The 20,178-nt window shown below is 46.6% G+C and overlaps 1 protein-coding gene, 1 long non-coding RNA gene and 1 pseudogene across 3 annotated transcripts in view; 2 read left to right on the top strand and 1 right to left on the bottom strand.

The window, feature by feature from the left end:
* Uck2 (uridine-cytidine kinase 2) overlaps positions 1-20,178 on the bottom strand; it is a 67,668-nt gene that overhangs the window by 22,441 nt on the left and 25,049 nt on the right. The gene's annotated exons all lie outside the window — the stretch shown is intronic.
* LOC125391574 (uncharacterized) lies at positions 511-6,908 on the top strand. Its single transcript, XR_015001333.2, has 2 exons — positions 511-766; positions 5,705-6,908. It is a non-coding gene; the product is annotated as an uncharacterized LOC125391574 (long non-coding RNA).
* Positions 7,785-8,963, top strand: LOC148122088 (DNA-directed RNA polymerases I and III subunit RPAC2 pseudogene; annotated as a pseudogene).

The following is a 20,178-nucleotide window of genomic DNA, read 5'->3' as shown; positions in this document are numbered from 1 at the left end:
CCTATCTAAGTTTGGATGTCCCATTAGACACAGAATATGCTGCCTAGTTTTATGTCAATTTGACACAAGCTAAAGTTATCCTGACAAGTGGAACCTTAATTAAGAAAATGCCTCCATAAAACTCAAGACTGTAGGCAAATCTGTATATCATTTTCCTAATGTGGCTAGTGATATCCCTGGATTGTGGTTCTGGTTCTATAAGCAGGCTGAGTAAGCTATGAGGAGCAAGCCAGTAAGCACTGTCCCTTGGCCTCTGCATCAGCTCCTGCCTCCAGGTCCCTGGCCTGCTTGAGTTCCTGCCCTGACTTTCTTTGATGATGAACAGCGACATAGAAGTTTAAGCCAAATAATAAGTTGCTTTTGGTCACAAAAGCGTGGTGTATCACAGAAACCCGAAGATACAGAACCTGTGACTACAGCCACTTAATGACATGGCTGTCATTATCCTCTCTTACCCAACAGGAAACGAAGTCACAGAGAGGAAGATTAAAAGCAGCTGGGCCCGCCTGCAAGCTCAGACAGGCTGCAAAGAGGTCCGGCGCTTGTAATCATTGCACGCGCTGCCGGGCCTACTACTCTTCAGAGCGGATGGAAAGCTCTCTCTTCCCAGGAGCCCCAGGACTCTTCAAACACAGCATAATATCAATGTTTTTAAATGGAACACAGAAGGAAAGCATCGTCAGGAAGACTCTGTAACCTGTCCTGCAGGTTCTCACACACTTGCTGGGCCCCTTGCGAAGTTCACTGCTCTGATATGAAGGAGAAGGTAAGCCACTTCCGTCCACAATTATTTTTGGTTAAAGGGGTATCTGAGTACATGTTTAGGGGGCACAAACCGCCACTGTAGAAAGCAGGGGAGTCCCTGGTGTGTTCTAAAAGGAAACGAGTGGTGTGGCAAAGCTCATCGCGCGCCAACTGCTACTTGAGCTGGCATCGTGCTGCGAACTGACAGAGCCCATTCAAATGGAGGGCCACACCAAAGATGGCAGTGTTCCCACTCTCTGACCGAGCAGCAAGCTAACAGCCATGAGCACGTGTGTAAGAGAGGTGCAAACACGATGTACGACTGCTGCCACGAGAGAGATGGCAGACACGGAGAAGGGAAACACAAGCGGCAAACTTAGCAATCAAGGCTCTACATCATCAATATAAACAGAGAGGTAGGAGCGGGAAGACACTCCCACATAAAACCAGATCTAGGGTCATCCAGTCTGGTTACCAGCTGTGCAAAGGCAAAATCTCAGGCAGCAACCTGTGTGGGATTCAGGTGGTCACATTACCCTCGCAAACAGTCATTCTGCACAAAGGAATGCATTACTGTGGCCTCCTCTTCCTCACCTTAGACCTGAATATGAAATCTGGCCTCGCACACATACTGAAGGGAACTGAGCTTGCTGTTAACCTTGGTCAATCTACTGGATGAGGTTCTGAGAGCACCTGGAGGGGGGGGGGGGCGGGAGTGTCACGAGTCACACTGGAGGGTCAATAGCTTCTGACTCTGAAGACACAAGTGGGCTGGTCAAGTTCCTTCACCTCTTGCCTTGCCTGGGGTTAATAGACAAAAACAGGGTGGTGAAACTCAAAACACAAGGCCCCTTGCCACAGGAGGATACAAAACCCACCCACTTCTATAACCTGGCTTCCTAAACTCAGGAAAGACGAAAAGACGCCTGCTGCGGGAGCTGGTGTGCTGAGGAAAAGCCTCTCCTGCTTATGCAGCAATGCACGATGTGCAGGGGCAACAGGGGGTAAATGGGCAACCACGACCAAAGTACACAACAAAGCCCGTCTCTTAGGAAAAAGGGACGAGGAACGGAAGAGGCAGGACCTGCTGCAGAATCTCTGAGTGACGGACCACACGGACAAACCATTCATGCAGACACATCACGATGGTGCTCAGCTGAACGAAGCGTTTCCAGACCGCTCTTCCACTCCACAGAGACCCACCCATGTCACATTCATTTTCAATTTCCTCTTCCGTTCTCATCCAGCATGGTGTCTGGTGTGCAAGTGCAGGATGGTGGGGCGGAAACAGCATGTGCCAAGCACCTCCGCCCTCCCTCCCTCCTCTCCCTTCCTACCATCTTTTGAGAACTTAGCTTATTATTCAGTCTTTACTACTCTGAGAGAATTCAAATCCTTTACCGGCAGGTGGTTCTCTAGGATGCTTCCTTACCAATTTTGTTGGCTTCGTTGTTCACCACCTTCTCCAGGGTCCCCAAACTCCTCTGGAACCTCACACTATACATAAAAACTAACTCATCTTACAAAACATGGAGACAGTCTAAAGACTGGAAATCGCTAGAAGTTAGTCCCCATGTTGACTTCGTGACTATCAAGGCAGGCGAGCTCCCCTGCTACTGAAACAGTGAGCATCTCCAGCCCACAGAAGGCACAGAACCCGAGTGAACCCCAGTGTGAACCGCAGGCTTTAGTGAACCCCAGTGTGAACCGCAGGCTTTAGTGAACCCCAGTGTGAACCGCAGGCTTTAGTGACTGCTGTACACTGTAGGGTGACAAAGCGGTGAACGCGCCACTCAGGTGGAGGCCGTGCCTACGGGAGAATATAAGGGAAATTCCTATACTTACTGCTCAATTGTTCTGTGAAACTAAAATTGTTCTTTTCAAAAGTCTACTTTAGCAAAAGAAACTAATCACGTAATTACTGTATGGTCCCACAATTGTACTCAAGAGAAGTATGTATACAAATGTCCATAGAAGGCTTTATTGTTGGAACAGAAGAAAACCCCTCTTGGTCTTAGGTGAAAACCTCATTGTGTTTGGGCTTTTTCAATCACTTTGGCTCACCCCTAGTAAAGTGGCCTCCCCTTAAGCAATGCAAAGGAGACAGACAGAATAATTAATCCTTGAATGAGACAGTACACTCACAGGTTAACAGTGTTAGAGACAGGCAGAAGTTCATGGGCCAGCCAGTCTCTTGAGTTCATTGAGAGGCCCTGTCTTGAAAAACGGGTGGAGCAGAATCAAGGAAAGACACAGCATCAACCTACGGCCTCCCACACACGTGCACACATATACAAAAGCACACACAGATTAAAAGGTAAAAGTAAAGAAACTGTTTATATTAATGTGTTTAAAATTAACCTTAACATTTTAAAAAAAAAACTTCCTCACCCACAGATTTTCTTTTACTTTCTTAATCTTTTCTCCATTTCACACTCTTTTTATTACCTGGTGGTTCCTTCATCCTGTTTGCCTCCCTAAAATGCCAAACAGGTCACAGGAAGACCGCAAGAGGGCACCAATCCAGTAGCTCCTGACCCCAAAAACAGGAGAGCAGAGGGCAGATGAGACCTGAGTGGGTGGTAAGGAGCCAGACAGACCTGCAGCTGTGTGCCCCATGGAATCCATTAGGGCAGAGAACCAGGCTCTGCTTCCAGCCTGCAGGCTCACAGCTGCACCCGAGAAAGGCCTTGGCTTTGGGCCGCACTAAAGGAGCAAAAACCCACAACAGATGGCAAAGACAAGGACAAAGATCCTCTGCGCAGTTCCTGTCTTCTTTAAATACATGAACTATTTTCCACCTCAAATCAAGTGTTCTGCTGAGTGAGATCTTGTTTCCCCCCAACCACAGGAAATTGCTAATGCACACACACACACAAGCATGTGCACGTAAGTGTATGCAGACACACAAACATTCAACCCCTCACACGTAGTACACAACTCCTCAAACACCCAAAACTACATGCCTTAGTAAGATCGGTGAGGAGTTTCTGCCCCTCCCCCAAAGGCTTTGATGAAATAATGCCACATATATAACTAGTGATGCAAAATTAAGAAATGACAGTGTGTGCTTCTCATCTATCCTGGACAACCTCCTCCTTCCCTCGAGCTCTCCTCCCTGTGTCTCAGAGGCAATGGTCCCTGCGGAGTCCCCTCATCGCAACTCCCCGATGTGTGCTGTGGGGCCACAGTATAACGAGAAGCTTAAATAAAATCTCCCTCCTACACTGCATGCCGCTCAGCATCACCTACACAGCAGCTACCTCCTTTCCAATAAGAAAATTACTCTTTACTAACTGTGCTGAAGAAACGTAGCCAGCCCTCCCCAAACACAGCTAAAACCTTGCTTACATTATACCAAACAAAACGAGCCCAGAAGAGCTGAACTACACAATACTTGGGAAACATAGGCGGCAAAAACATCTAACACAGGGTTTGGGATGCTTTGTGATATGATACCAAAGCACAGAGAACCAAAACTCAGGAAGGCTGAATGGATTTCATGAAAACCAAAGAGTACTTACTACTCTCCAGAGTAAAAAGGAACCTGTGGGGTGGGAGAAAGTATTTGTAGCCACATATTGCCTGGGGAATGATGTCCTAAATACACAGAGACCTTCTACTACAGCAACCAAAAACCTGATTATAAAACGGGCAAAGTTATGACCCAAAGATATGCAAATAGACAAAAACACAAAGGAAGCTGCTCAACACTGATACCCACTGTAAATGCAAATCAAAACCACAAGGAAATAGCCTTCTACACACACATTAGAATACTTTCAAGGAAAGAGTGTTAGAGAGACAGGGAAATTGGAAGTTTTGTAGACAGAAATGGTATAGAATGGAGCAGCCACGGTGGTCAATGGTATGATAATGCCTAAAAATACTGTTCATAAAATCACCACATGATGTAGTAATTCCGCATCTGAATAGAATTTGATTGGAAGCCTCATCCCAGCCCTCTGGCATCCATAAATACAAGGAGTCTGGAATGTTTGGTTGGGGGTAAAAGCCCCCTCCCCTGGGAGTTGCCTCAGTCAGAACTCCACCTCTGAGAAAGTCCACCAAACACTGACATCCCCAGGGATATCAAGACCACTCCCATAGACTATTTACATTTAAACTGCCCCCCAGAGAATGAACACATGATCTCCCCTTTTTCCTCTCTGTTTTTTTTGGGGGGGGCACCCAGGAGCACTAGCATCCATTAAATCTGGACTCTTTAATTCGGTCTGATTTGGTTTGATTTTGAATTACTGTGTTGGCAGAGAGGTTTACCAGGCCAGAAAAAAAACCTTAACATTTGGAGGTCCCACTGAGATGGGCTGTTTTTCCCACTGACCCAGGGGTATGTGTTGGAAAATGCCCTTCTTGCCCAAGCTCTCCACCAGGCTAAGATTGGCTTCATCTAGGTGAGTTCCCCTTTCTCAATACATGCACCATCGTGAGGGTGGTCCTGCTTGTATCCAACACAAGGGACTAGAATGTGGGTTCATTTCTGCTTGCCTTTTGATCTTGCTTGTCCTTTGTGCCAGGAGCCATTCGTCTACGTTTGTCATTTGTCTATTGAAGCCACGGGCGTGCCAGGCTTCCATCCTCACCTGTGGCGAGGCATCCTCGCTGAGGTGGGATTGCTTGGGACGGAGACATTTGCCCACACATTTCTCACACCCCTGTTTTTGACTCAAGAGTCTTATCACGGTGCACGGTGGGTGCAATTCAAAGCCAGATCTTCAAACACCCTTGGACTGCCTTTTAACAAAAATCCTTTTAAATTGGGGCTAACCCCTAACATAAAACAAACAAGGCCCCATATGCCCATGGTTTCTGGATGTTGTGCTCCCGCTGCCCCTCCCTATCCCCTCTTCTCTCACTGTTCTCGACAAGGGATCGGTTTCCAGTCTTTCCACTCTAACACTGCATAGGTGTTCCAACGTTTGTTTCTGTTCTCTTGCAGCATCTGCTAATCTGATCCTTAATGGGACCACCTGTGTGCTTCCCTGGCTTCTGCCGCCTGCCTACGCCAGGATTATAAATGGTCAACTGACAAGGTTTCAAAAAAAAAAGTTTTATTTGTCTGTTAAAATAATGTGACCACACTATGCTTTTATGTCTACATGTGTACATGTATGTTTCCATACTATACTTGTCTTATTTCTGTGTATGCGTGCGTGTTTTAAGATCTGTAACTTGAAACTCCAGGTTACAACAGCTCTAAAAAGATACAAACACATGGGTAGCCACCATTTTGACCTCACCTCCATCTTTAGTAAGAGTACCCATGTGTGCCGGACCTACCAAGGAGTCAATTCTGCCTCAAATTCTGTAACTTACTAAAATAGTCCTTTTAATCTTCTTACATTTACTAGCATTGGTTAATCTGTAACTAACTGAGTAAAATACATGTCTAAATTTAACTTATGTCTAATTTAAATATAACTAACAGGTAATGGTACCCAATTCTCAAGTGCCTTTACAGATCTGAGAGTGTGGCATTTAACAAATGAACTTCTAACAAAGAGACATGCCAGCTCCTGCAGTATCCTATAGCTCCTCCAAGAAGAGACATGAATGCAAAAGACCTTCTGCCTAGAGGCTTGCCTTTGAGTATGGCAAAGCCACCCACACAGCAAAAAGCAGAGTTCCACCTCATCAGCTTCCTGGACGCTACACCAAGGACTGATCATTTCATCCTGCCAATACAAGTAGACTAAATCTTCCCCCCACAGGAAAATCTTCAGGCCTCTTGGACTCAGCAGCTAATGGCAAGTACTGCTTCTTAGACTGGTGTTCTCTAAAGACTAAGGAGAGACTTGGGATTGCCTGTGTAGCTTTAAAAAAAAAGCTGTCTCATTTGTGCTCATTTGTCCTTCTTAGATGTGTCTAATGGCATTCGATGACTTAGGGTACTGGGAGCTCATTACTTTATTTTTTAAGTTTCCTTCTAAAAATACAGACAGGTGTGCCTCTTTCAGAGGTTTCATAGTCCAGTATTAACAAGTTTCAGGTGTCTCTCCAGAGATACAGAGTTCCCAATTCCCTTTAATTGTCTTCTAAAATGTTCCTGCTCCAGTTGTCTTACAAATACCTGTGGGTTCCTAAAAATAAGTTCTGTTGCTTTATCAAATCAGGTCTGCTTTAAAAATAAATAAATAAAAACAGTCTCCAGAGCCTATTTTAACCCCACCCATTTTCAAGCATATTACAAAGGGCCCTCCAGACAGCACCAACACCTGCACCAGCTCCTGGGACTTCACCATCGGTACCAACTCTCCTGGCTCAAAAGGACACCTACCAACTAAACTTTGGTTTTAAAAGGGTGTGTCTGCTCTCATGTCTCACTTATTCACCAATGCCTCTCCTGTACCACCAGGGCACTTCTCTGTGCAGCTAATGACCCTTCCCATGGCGAGTCCCATTCACAGGGCCAATAATATTTTCTCATCTCTCTCAGGGAACAGCTAGCTAGCTGCCTGAGGTCTCCAAGATGGCAATAAACTGGATGCCTCTCCGGCCACACCTCTCCCAACTCTCCCCTTCCCCCATGCCCGCAGGAAGTAGCCAGACTTGGGCCGGAGCCCCTTTATTCAGAGTCTGGAATGTTTGGTTGGGATCTTCACCCCAGCCCCCTGGCATCCATTCTGAAATGTTGGGTGGAAAGCTCCATGTCAAAGCCTCCTCCCCTGGGAGCTGCCTCAGTCCAAACTCCACCTCCCAGAAAGCCCACCAAATGGTAACCCCTCCCCAGGGAGGGTCAAGATCACTCCCCAGGGCTACTTAAGCCACCCCCCAGAGAACAAACATGTGGTCACTCGGGTCCTCCTCCCCCTCTCCTTGTTTTCCTGGGGGGCCACCCAGGAGTGCTGGCATTTCCTAATTCAGTCTGATTTGGCTTTATTTGGATTACTACGCCTGCAGAGAGGCTTACTCAGCAGAAGGAAAAAACTTAACAGATATGTACCCCCAAAAAACTAAGGCAGAGATTGAACAGGTAGACTCCTGTTCACAGTAGCACTTCACACAACAGCCAAGATGTAATGCATCTGACCACAGATAAACAGGTAAACAAAGTTTGGCTGTACATACAATGGAATGCAGCCTTCAATGATAACTCGTGCTAAGCAAAATAAGGCAATCAAAAGAGACAGATACTAACTAGTCCTCATTATTTCCATCTCTTCTCTATTATTATTTTATTATTGTTGTTGTTGTTGTTGTTTCCAAGACAAAGGATTTCTTTAGGTAGCCCTGGCTGTTCTGGAACTAGCTCTGTAGACCAGGCTAGCCTTGAACTCACAGAGACCCGCCTGCCTCTGCCTCCTGAGTGCTGGGATTACAGGTGTGGCTACCACCAATCAACCAACATTTCATCCTTTTCATCAGCATCACCCAAGATCCTCGAAGCCTCCCGAGGTGGAAGAGGACCAGGATCTGGGGAGAAAAATACAAGGATTGACAAAAATCAATGACTGAAGGCAAGAGGAAGACAGCCCTGGAAAACAGCCAGGCAGCTGCAACAGACAGGCATTGTGCAACATTTGGAGTGCATGAGGAGGACCATATTCTAGGAAATTCTCTGAGGGATGTGACCATGAAAAAAACCAGAAGTGGAATTTTGTGGTTACACTAAGACCCATCCTTCAGAGATCACATTTGATTTGCTCATTCAGATGCAGGGTATTCTTCCAACTGCTGAGGTCTTTCAGAGAAGCCTGGTTCAGAGAGAGGCCATGACTCTCCGCCAGCCATGTGCTGGACAAGTTTGAGGCTGGCACAAAGGACAAGAAAGATCAAAAGGCAAGCAGAAACGAACCCACATTCTAGTTCCTTATGTCGGATACAAGCAGGACCACCCTCACGATGGTGCAGAACCCAGATCTTAAATGAGTGATAACAGCATGCTTTGTCCTGGGAAAAGATGCTGGAATCCTGCAGGAGTATGCGCCTAATACATCTCCTCTTCTGTTTATGAGAGAATGAAAGATACTGTAAGAGTCTGCAGTAGTCAAATTCATAGAAACAAGAGTAGAATTATTATTGCCAAGATCTGGAAGAGGGAGAACTGGGAGGAAATAGCAGGTGCAACACTTACATTGGAGAAGACGCGACGCGAGTTCTAGAGATGGATGGCTGACAGTTGCAAACAGCGCCACAGCCTGCTCCACGTGTCTCAAAACGGCAAACTTTATTATGTGCATTTTATCACAACTTTTACACACACACACACACACACACACACACACACACACACACACACTTCTCCCTCTGTTTCTTACCTATCTAAATAAATCTTAGACAGGAACCCTATCTGGTTACCCTTTGTATACAATGCCAGGGGTCAAGGCCCTGAAACTACAGTTGGCTGGGGGAGCTCTCATCCTGTAACCTTTCCCTGATTTTAAAATGATTTATTCTTCAACAAATGTCTCATTTTTAAAAAGAGACAACCACAGTATGACCAATTCCCATCTTAAAGAGGGACTCTTAAGGTGTTGGCTCCTTGGTACAAACTAAAAGCCCAGCACAGGCTGGCCCCAACGTACCAGTGAGATCCCTTTACCAGAAAGGCATGAGAGACCTCTGCTCACTGCCTCCTTCCCCCCCTCCCCACTTCATTCAGGCGTACAGTCCATTTCTCCTCCCTTCTTCAGCCCCGTCAGACATATATAAAAGTCTTGCCCACACGGAACAGGATGGAAAGGAGGAATGGAGTTATGTGAGAAACTCGATCTATCCTTTACATGGGGTGGGGGTGGGGGACAAGATCGCACAGCAATAAAACCATGTGTGCCCATCCTCCTGGGAAAAAAGAGGGAACACACGAAGATGCTGGGAAAGGCCGTCCTCCCAGTTTGTCGCCCTTGTGTGCACTATGCTTGCTCAGAGCTAAGCAACCCCAGCAACAGTGCACCTGGGCAACTTCCTCAGCCGCTCTCAGCAGCCAGCACCAAAGAGTCTGCCCAGCGGATAGGCTAGAATATAAACTGGTCATCTTTTTAGCCACGAAATTCCAATTCGACATGTTTGTTCTAAGGCAATAAAAACAATCAAAACTGCAGGACCAGAGAGGTGGCTCAGGGACTAAAATCACTTGCTGCTCTTGCAGAGGATTGGTGTGGTGCACAGCACCCACGTGGTATCTCACAACCAACCAACTTTAAACCCAGTCCCTGGGAATTCTGACACCCTCTTCAGGCCTTCAAAGGCACGAAGCACATACATGGCACACATATATACATGCAGACAATATTCATATACATAAAATGTGGATGTGTTTTGTGTATGTGTGTGTGTGTGTGTGTGTGTGTCTGTCTGTCTGTCTGTCTGTCTGTCTGTCTTATAAAAATGCCCACCATTGCAAGAGAGCTAGTATCACCACCTCTGGTCACCAGCATCAGAGGCCATTAAATCTTGGTGCCTGACAAACCCAACATACAGAGCTACCGAAAGCCATTCGCAAAGAATAGCTACAGCATGGAAAAACGTTCAGAATACATTATAAAACTATGCAGTTGGTCTTCTTTATCATGAGTATTATATCAACATATTCAACCAAGAACAATTTTTTTCCTAATAGGATCTAGTTGGGAATGGTGACACACAACTGCCCCAGTACTTGGGAAGTTGAGGCCGAAAGATCTTGAGTTTTCAGTCTGCACTAGAAAAAGAGAACCTGCCGCTCAATGACAGACGGGATCCACACTAAACATGCCTAGACGTCTTCTCATCGTTCCTTTCTGAACAATTAAGTATAACTGCTATTAGCATTGTTAGATATGAAAGTAATATAGAAGGGTTTAAACTACACACCCTGACTGAACTTCTTTAAAATGTATTTGGGCATTCAACATCTAAGGGAAGAGCTCCTGAAATCAACTATGGATACTGAAGGAAGACCACATATTAAAACCTCAATTTTTAAAATTTTGAAGGTAAAGGGGGGGGGGCAGAAAGAAGAAGAAACAAGTGTATATATTATCTACACAAATGAACTCATGGGAGGCTGGAGGAGATGCACATCTGGTAAAGGGTTTGCCATGACAGCATGGGAACCTAAAGTTGATCACCAGCACCCATGTTTAAATTAAAAAAAAAAAAAGAGTATGGTGGTATGCACCTGTTACCTCAGAGCTGGGCATAGCACCTGGTTCCAATGACAGCTTACACTTACCCCACAGAAGTCCTTGAATTGAGAGAATGCCCCCTTCTTCATGCAATACTCTTCAGTCCCCCAACCTAACACACATTGTCACCAGAAAGTGAACTCACTGTATGTAGCAGTGAACACGTTTTTTCCTAACTGGGATAATGAACCTGCCTGGTCTGATTCTTCTGGTCAATGGTGTGCCAGGGCATTGCCCACCCTACACAAGCACTCCACAGTGGTCCCACCCCAGCCCTAGCATCTCCTCAAATGCCACTGTAACCCACACAGCTGATGGAACCCTGAGGCCCACCTACAGCAGCGAAGACACAAATGAGCCCTAACTGACACTGCTTGCAGATACAGCAATCCACGTTCCTCAGTTTCTTGGTTATTCTTGTCTGTACACACTCACAGCGAAGGGCCGGCACAACTTGTTTCCCAGCACACAACATAGCCTGTCACCCTCTCCAGCCTCCCCTATACCCAACCCCTCCCCTGCTTTGTTCTATGGACTCTGAGAGATGCTCCTCAAGTACTGAAATGACTTGGTTTCCCAGCCCTAAGGAGGCTAGAGTACTACAAGGACATCATAAGCGTTATTCAGCAACGCCCCTTGCACCAGCGGGCCCACGATTCCTAGGCTCCCCGCTTCCGGATGGGGCATCTGAGAGCCAGGCAGTATAAATGACGTCTCTCAAACCAATGCCTGACCGACTTTCCTGTACAGCAAAACTGCATCCTTTGTTCTCTATTTCCACACACGAATCTAATAGGCTTCTGTTCCAGATTTCAAAGGCTGCAAAGGTCAAGCAATGCTCATCAGCGTCCGTGAGAAGGAACAGTGAGGGTGTGAGTGTCCTATCACGGTCACTCGGCAATGACAAAGACCAGAAACTGAAACTAGAACCACCAGTTGCCATCTGATGGTGCCAGCACAGTTAATTAAGGAAGTCGTGGATGCTGGCCTCAGGGGCTGCTACAGTCCAGTCTCTAACTGTCCTTCAGAAAACAAGGGGTTGAGAAGACTTCCCGTCATTTCTTTGAAGGCCAAGTCTTCCCGAGTGCTGGCCCTCAAGAAGGACCAGCAAAGGCCTGGGGAGATGGTCTGGTAGTGAACAGCTTGTTGGATAATTATTAAGAACCCTGCTAAAACACCAAGCTTGGCTCTGTTATCCCACTCTGAGGAGGCAGAAACAAGGTAAATTCCTGGGGTTCCAGGACCAGCTAGCATAGTCAGATCAGCAAGCCCCAGACCAACTAAAGATCTTGTCTCAAAAAACAAGGCAGACAGTGCCTCAGGACACCCAAATTTGCCGTCTGGTCTTCGCAGGGTCACATGTGCGTGCATATGTGCACCCCTAAGGGTGTTCTCTGCATACAGCAGTGTCCGGGCCCAGATGCCTGGGAAAGGGCAAGACTGCTGCTTGTCAGGCTGCGGGAAGACACCCTCCAGGTCAGAAGCAGGACTGGCACCCAGAGTTTTATCACTTGAATGAAGATTAAATAATCAAAAGGAAGAGAAAGCAGAGATTAAGGGGCTGTGCGGCTGGGTGCAGCAGCAGACACTTGAGATCCCAGCACCTGGGAGGCCTGGCTGGACTATAAAGACAGGCAAGACCCCAACTCGAAAGAACAAACAAGTGAGAAAGATGCGAGAACAAAGAGACAGACGCAACCGAGCCGGGTGACCAGTGTTTTCCAGTCAAGCACTTGGCAAGGGTTTCCACACGTGGGACTTGCTTTTCAATAAGCTGGTTATTCAAGTGGGAATCATACAAGAACAAAAACGTTGAAGGCCTTCATCAGATGAGCCCCTTTGATCTCAAAGGGCATCCAATAATTACTATCCGGCTAAGCAGACAGTGAACAGATAATGGCTGGAGTTACGAAAAGAGTATGGATTTTGCTGGAAGCGGAAAACAACAATAAGAACAGCAGAATCACACCTGACTTATGAAACCCACGTCTGACTCTGGATGTGTCTGTTGAGTTTAGACAAGTTTTAGACAAGGTGGCTCACCTTCCAATCAACTCTCTCCATCTGTGAGGTGACCAGGCGGGGGGCATCTGTCTTGCACAGGCATACAGTATAAGCCAGAGCCAACTGCTTTGCTTGTCTGACAAGTAACTGCTGGCTTGGGGTGTTTGTGACCACACGCCCAGCCCCAAATTCACTTGTTGAGACCTAATCCTCAATGCAATGTTTGAAGTAATTAGGGAAAGCTTTGGGAAGTAATTAGGTAAAGAGGCCTCCGTTCTCATGAATTCCATCGGTGCCCTTAGACAAGAGTGAGGGGAGCCCTCGGGCCTTTCCACAGTGTGAGAGTACACAGAAGGCCATGTCTGGGCTGCAGAGTCAGCCCTCACCAGACACTGACTCTGCCAGTCCTGCAACTGGGAGCAGTCTACGTCTCTGTATGAATGACCCACTCTAGGGTATTCTGCTATTAACAAACCAAGCAGAGAAAGGCAGTGGCTTTTTCTTTTTCTTCAACAAGAGCAATTTTAAGTCCCTGGCAAAATATTAAGCACTTTAAATAAAGTCTGAAGCGCCCTGTGCTCTCGTTATCAATTGTCACAGGTCTAACAGTATTAACAGAAACCGGGGAGCGACAAAATGGCAAGCAGGTCTCAGCTAACATTAAGAACTTATCTGCATACACATACCCTGTACATCTGTCAGGAGGAGCACTGGAGTCCTTGCAGTATTGGCTCCACTTCTTCCAGTGGAAATCAAGCACAGGCATCAAGAGAGAAGGGAGGCATTCCGAGAGTGAGCCGTGACTTAAGACAAGGGGGGGGGGGGATACGCACAGAAAAGAACAGCAATTCCAAGAGTGAGGACCTGGCCTGAGACAGACATGGGCCCTGCAGCATCATGCGCATGTGAGGATTCACAGCAGAGCTACAGTGATCAGAGTCTGGGGGTCTGGACATGTATCAAGGTAAAAACAATGACCACTGACGGCCCTAGCTCCAGGCACCATACAGAGTGAGAGGGACAGAAGGCCACTTCTCTGGGAGCTGGAGCAGAGAAGGATGTGCTAGAGACCGGAGAGGTTCAGTGAGAGCTAACCAAGTCTGACAACACCTAAGGGCAGAAAGCATGCTTCCGACAGAGGAAGGAGATGAGGGTGAACAAAGAGGTCCCTTCTTCAGACATCCAGAAAATGTAGGCTAGCCACTGGTGTCACCGCTATTCCACAGAGAAGGCCAAGAGAGTGGCGTTCCTTGGAACACCTGTCCCCAAAAGCTGAAAGTAAACAGAAAGGGTGTCCTCTTAGGTGGGTTTCACTACAGTCCTCTATCCCTGTGAGAGATGAAGCAACTTGGTTAACCTCCTTGTTCTCAAAACGCACAACTATCAAATATATTGTAGAACAAGGAGGGATCCTGGAGAATGCACGCAGCAGGTGTCCTGCAGGGTCTCAACTTATTTCACCCCTTTTATATGAGTTTTTACAACCCCAGATACAAATCAAATATTTACTACTCAATATTGAGATTTATTTTAAAACAAGTCTCTTGCCAATATATAATTTAGTCACTCATTAAAGATAAAAGATAAAAACATGCTAATGAAGGATAGGTTTGCTTGTTTTTGCATTAAGAATTCTTAACTTTCTACAGAAAAACCCAGGAAAATAAACTTGTAATATCAGAATGTTATCAACCTAGATGCTGTTCACCCATCAGTCAATAGGTAGTTTAAATTCCTTTTGTAAAAACATAAATCTCAGCCACGTTTGTCCCCCTCCCCTTTCTCTTTTCTGTTTTGTTTTTCAAGACAGGATCTCCCTGTGTAACAGCCCTAGCCATCCTGGAACTAGCTCTTCGTAAACCAGGCTGACCTCAAACTCAGAGAGAGAGAGATCCTCCTGCCTCTGCCTCCTGAGTGCTGGGATTAAAGGCGTGTGTCACCACCACCAGGCTCACATGTATGCCTTTAACATACCAGCACATGGGAGGCAGAGACGAGAGGATCTGTGAGTTTGAGGCTAGCCTGGTCTTCATAGCAAGTTCCAGGGTAGCAAGGACTACATGGTGAAACCCTGTCGTGGGTGGGTGGGTGGGTGGGTGGATGAACGAACAAACAAATAAATAATTAAGAACGTATTGGGGCTTTAGCATTGACTCCTAGATTAAGAGCACTTATAGCTCTTCCAAAGGATCTTCCACACTCGAAGGCTCACAAATATCAGTAATTCTAGTTCCAGGGAATCCAAAGCCCTCTTTTGACGCTTGGGGGGTACCAGGATACAGGTGATATATAGACACACATGTAGGCAAAAGACTCACACATATAAAATAAATCTTTAATTTTTTTGAAAAATAAATCTTAATTCAAGATTTGATAATGGAAAACAGATCCTCTTCAACAATTTTCGAAATAGATTTTTGCTTGTTTGTTTTTGTTTTCTGAGACAGGGTTTCTCTGTGTAGCTTTGGAGTCTGTGCCTAAAACTCGCTCTGTAGATCAGACTGGCCTCAAACTCACAGAGATCCGCCTACCTCTGCTTCTCATGTGCTGGGATTAAAGAAGTGCACTAACACCGCCCGTCCAGAATAGATATTTTTACTCTATAATGGACACTGCTGAAAACACCCCATCCCGTAATTACAAAATGACAGATAACTGTTTATTACCATATCCAAAATTTGTCAACTGTCCCCGAATTCTAAGCAAAAGTCATGAGATGATTAAGAAATTCCGATCAGCAAGCCAAATAGCAACTTTTAAAATTAAGCATTTCAACGCAACACAATCCAAGATATACTAATCTAACGCTTACATGCTGAGGGGTGACAGCAGGAAAATATTGTCCTTGTTGCTCATACTAAGTTCATAACTACTAAGTTTCTACACGAGCAGAGCTCTCTGTACGCTCTGACAACACTGCAATTCCTAAGGTACAACCGTCTCCGACTGGCACCGGTGTCTCAGCAGCAGTACGCAGTGTCAGGGGCTCATGCTGTGCGTTTGCAACTAAGGCTGCATTAAAGTAACTGCCGAAAGCGCTGGTGACTCATTAACTACTGATTTCTGAATTAACTTTTAGTCACTGTGCTTTCAGAAACCTTTTCCTATTGTCACGATTTCCGCAGCCCCTACACTGAGTTACACAGCCCCACATCAGGTGACACACAATCCACGGTTCCAAGAAATGTCATCTAGATGGCTCTGTGGATAGAGGCCCCTGCTGCCAAGCCTGATGACCTAAATTCAATCCAAAGATCCACATGGTAGAGAGCTAACTCCACAGCTGTCCCGATCACCAAGTATGTGTGACTCTCTCTCTCTCTCACACACACACACACACACACACACAGAGTTAATTTAATTTTTCTAAGAGAAGCTGTGTCTAAAGAATTTAATCCGTGATTTATTCAGTCAATATTCTCACCACTTTAACTCAACAGTCCCTGAAGGCCTTGGGGTGACGGCGGTATAAAATACTCCCTTTGGAGTTACCACTGCTCTGCACTGAGCCAGAAGGCCCAGCCTCCTCCTCCTAGTCTTCCTTGCTTCATCGGTCTGCAAGAATGGTCCCTGAGCAGGTCACTGCAAACATCTCCTCGGACTTGGCCACTCTCTCCAGGGACGAGATCCCAGACCAAGTCGAGCGAGCAGCTGGCTGCCTGCTTGTTCACCTGTCAGCAAACCGAGCCAATGTAAGCAAAGCTGCCATGGGGGCAAATGGGGACTCACAGCCACGATGCAGGACGCTCAGGGCACTGCTAACACACCTACCTTCGCAGAAGCACGGGGCTTGGAGGAAAAGTTGGGCAGAGCACACACAAATCCTTGGTTCCATCCTTTATGGCCAGGCAACCGTGGGGGACCTGGTCAGCTTCTCAGAGCTGCCACATGCTTCCATTGGCTTTTTCCAATGTAGCAAAAGACTAAGAGCCCCTCCTCACACCTCAGGACAGAGCACACAGGCTGTCCGTGGTGTGCGCATGTCCTGGCTAGAACACTCCATCGATGCTTATGGCTCTTCAAATCCCTCCCTCACACACAAGCCTAAAATAATATCTAGTTTTTGGAAGGGTCTGAAAGGATCAAACTTTTCTCGGGTTTACTCCCATGCTCATCCCCAGCTTTCTCAGAGAGCCAATTCTAGACGCTTGGTCCTGAACGCTTGACAATGGTAACAGCACATCATTCAAGCGCTGTGCTATTAGCCCACGTCTGTTTAACTGACCCCCAACTGCTGCGCCTGTCTCCAATTCCTGCAACACACAAGAGTGTGAACACACACCGCCTTCCAAGCCATCCGGCCAGCTCTGTCTCCAGCGCCACCCTGCCCAAGCCTAGCCCCACCCTCTGCATCTTGGCTAATTCCTGCTCTGTCATCACCTTCTTTCTGGCCACCTGCCTTCCCACCTCCTCACCCAGCACATCTGCTCCCAGCGTGGTACTTCCCTGTGGCTCAGCACTCGGTATCGTGTGGCCTGTGTGGCCTGCTCATCAGTTGTCTATTGTCTTACTCATCTTTGCTTGCCAGGGAGTGAGTCAGGTAACCTTACACCTTAGGATGTCTGTCTTAATTACTTTTCTTTTCCTAAATTGCAGGATTAGCTGGGTGGGGCCTCATCCTGACAGCACCGCTCCCTCTAATCCCATTTCTCCTCATCTCTTTCAACACAAACCAAGGCTCCAACATGAAGTTCCCTGGTGTTCTTTTTCTCCTTAAACTGTATACTTTGTATCCCACTGAGGACTTGCATAGGAGTGAGCCACATGACAGAGTCACTATTAGGCTGGAGCGTGTGTGTACTCTCTTTCTCTCCGTCTCCCACCTCTGTGTACCGCTCCAGCACCAGGTCTCCCTCCCTACATGCTCCCCACCACGGTGGTCATGGGCTCACCCTCTGAAACTGTAGCCACCCCCATTAAATGCTTTCTTCTGTGGCGTCTCTTCACAGCAACAGAGCAGTAACTAAGACAGGTTGATTCCAAATATTGCTGGGCAGGCCTGCCTGTGTCTTGTGGAAGAATGTGGGAGGGCTTAATAGCCCATCCTAGAAAGGAACCTGGAGGGCAGTAGTGCAGAGAGCCTTGTGGACTACGGAGGTCCAGCTCGGGGTTTTCAGAGAGGAATAACATTAACAACTGGGCTAGAGACTATTCTCGTGATATGTTGGCAAAGAATGTGGTTGCTTTTTGCCTGCTTGCGCTGCCACTGGCAAATTCACCCATCCTGTTCCTGAGCCATTTCTCCACTGGTGTTATGTTCTGTTTCCTTTGGGACCATCACATGCTGAAAACCAGCTGCCCTCTAGGCCTCCCCTGGGACTCCGGCCCCAGACTGACTACTGAGATGTGCAGTCTGGTGAACTGGACAACTACTGTGTCCCTGGCCATCAGGAGACAGCCACTGATGGACTACTTGCACCACAGCCTGTAACCTGATATAATATATTTAATATCTTTTAGTTTTGTTCCTCTAGAGAACCTGACTAATTCACTGCCCAATGAATGCCTTGATGAACTCTGACCAGCCGAGTAAAAAATAGGAGTCAAAGACCACAGGTCATGTACCAGGTACCTTAGAAAGACACATCTTTTCAGCCTAGTTTTATCATAAATTTATGGGGGGGGGTTGTGTGTTTGTTTGTTTGTTGTGTGTGTTGTTTTGAGATAGGGTCTCATGTAGGTCAGATTACCCTCTATCTTACTGTGTAGCCAAAGATGACCTTGAATCTCTGATCCTGCTAGGGTTATAGGTGTGCACCACACACAGTTTTATGTGGTGCTAGGGACCCAACCATGACTTCCTGTATGCTAAGCAAGGTGAGCCTCGAGTTTAAGATCAGCCCATGCTGTATAAACTCTCACCCACTAAATAAATACTTTAAAATGTTAAAGCTCACCCTTTGACATTTAAGACAAATTACTTAGAGGAACAAACCTAAAGATATGAGCAGAATCACCAAACTCCAAACTGAGCTACACCCTGACCCTTTCCTCACTAAGACTCTGGCTGACTCAGGCTCCATCAGGAGGGCAGGTGTAAAGAAGCAGAGTAACTGTGAGCCGTGGGTGCCCTGAGTCTGTATGCTTTCCAGAGATCTTTAAATCATCTCTGCAGGTGGTGAGGCCGAAGCACATGATAGCACCTTCCGGTAATCTCCAGTGTCAGTGCGCTAGCAAAAACTGAAAAGAAACCCCAGGGCCCGTCAAGGGCTCCTCGTTAACACGTACCCTTAATTTTCTCTGACACTGGACACTTGTCCCAGTTAACGTGTGCAGCTGCCAGAGGAATGACAGCCACTCTGGGAGTGCGGTCCAAGTTCATTATCGACCAAAGCTTTCCAGCTTCCACTGAGTAAGCCCGAAGCCTGAGACCTGAGAAGGTTAACAGTGAACTCAGTCCTGGCAAAGTGAGCAGATGTGATTTGTCATGATCGTGTGTCACAGCCCCAAAATATTGACTGAAATCATCCGAAGTCTCCCTTCTTTACAAGACACTCCCAACAGTTCCAGCGTGAAGATACACAGGCGCACCAACGAGGACTTCATGACTTAGAACTGGCTGGGGGTGGAAGCTTAGGGCAGAACACTTGATACCTATAAGCATCAGTCCCAATCACCCCTTAGCTCCCTTGTGGTTGTCTCAAGATATAAGCTCTCAGCCACTGTTCAGCACCACGCTTCCCACCATGATGGTCATGAACTCTACGACCTGCTGGCACTGTGAGCCCCGAATTTCTTTGACAAGTGGACTTGGTCAGGGCACTTTATCACAGCAGTAGAAAAGGAACGGAAAATACTATGTCCCAATAAATAATTATTTAAAATTTAAATTTAAAAGTCACTACAGTGAAGCCCATTACAAGTTGTTTAGAAAAAGCTGGGCATGGTGGTACCCACCTCTAATCCCAGCACTCGGAGGCAGAGGCAGGTGGATCAGAGGCCTGGTCTACACTGTCAGTTCCAGGCCAGCCAGGTCTACCTGTCTACCAGTGATGCCCTCAAAAACACAAAAGGAAAACCAAGCTAGGCATGGTGGCACACATCTTTAATCCCAGCACTCACTCAGGAGGCAGAGACAGGCAGACCTATGAATTTAAGGCCACACTAAACCTGATGACCTGAGTTCAGTTTCCAGGATCCACATGGTAGAGGCGGAGAACTGACTCCTACAAGCTGTCCTCCGACCTACACACACACACACACACACACACACACACACACACACACAAAACGTAATATTTTTAAAAGATACACAACAAGTACATGGTAGAATATACATAGATTATTTGCAAATATTATCACT

This window comes from Myodes glareolus, chromosome 5 (genome assembly GCF_982192425.1).
Source record: "Myodes glareolus chromosome 5, mMyoGla1.1, whole genome shotgun sequence".
In the NCBI taxonomy this organism is placed as follows: domain Eukaryota; kingdom Metazoa; phylum Chordata; class Mammalia; order Rodentia; family Cricetidae; genus Myodes; species Myodes glareolus.
Note: the sequence above shows the minus strand (reverse complement) of the source record. Positions and strands in the feature narration are given on the sequence as shown.